This window comes from Frankliniella occidentalis, unplaced genomic scaffold (assembly GCF_000697945.3).
Source record: "Frankliniella occidentalis isolate FOCC.00 unplaced genomic scaffold, Focc_3.1 Scaffold333, whole genome shotgun sequence".
Taxonomy (NCBI): Eukaryota; Metazoa; Arthropoda; class Insecta; order Thysanoptera; family Thripidae; genus Frankliniella; species Frankliniella occidentalis.
The window spans coordinates 251,749-252,384 of NW_026267456.1; positions in this window are offsets into that span (position 1 = coordinate 251,749).

Here is a 636-nt window from a genome sequence, read left to right on the forward strand (position 1 = left end):
CTGAATGGGATGGAAACAGACAAAATATATTAAAGTCAGATGTCTCAAGCTCGGGGTAAAATTCCCATGAGGATTCCCATAGGAGAGACTCTCCTTTGGGCAGCATGGGCATCCCCATGAGATTCCCATGGGGATGCAAACCCATGAAATTATGGTACATGGGAACCCATGATGAACCCATAGGAACGGCTGGCATCCCCATGGGAAATTGGCAAGGGGAATCTTGCGTATGGGTAGATGTTCCTATGGGGAACGTGGCTATGGGAATCTTGTCTGTAAGTGTGAGTCTGAAATCAATGACTGAACAAGCAAGACTCTAGTGACTTCTACCGCCGCGATACATGTTTAAGGGTGTCAGAATCCAGGCGGAGCCAAATCCGCGGTCCGCTTCAACGTAAGTCGAGCCGTTTTCAAGTTGTTAGAAAAATATGCTCAGATATCAAAAACATTGAAATGGCCCTACTGAAATTTGCCCTAGATGGAGCACACCAAATTTCAAGTTGATATTCCAAAAACTATAGATTTGACAGTGTTCTAAACTTTAATGGGAAATACTTCCCACAAGAGAGACTTCCCATAGAACAGTTACCCATGTGAAAAGCATTCCCATAGGCACGTTTCCCATAGTCAGAGCAT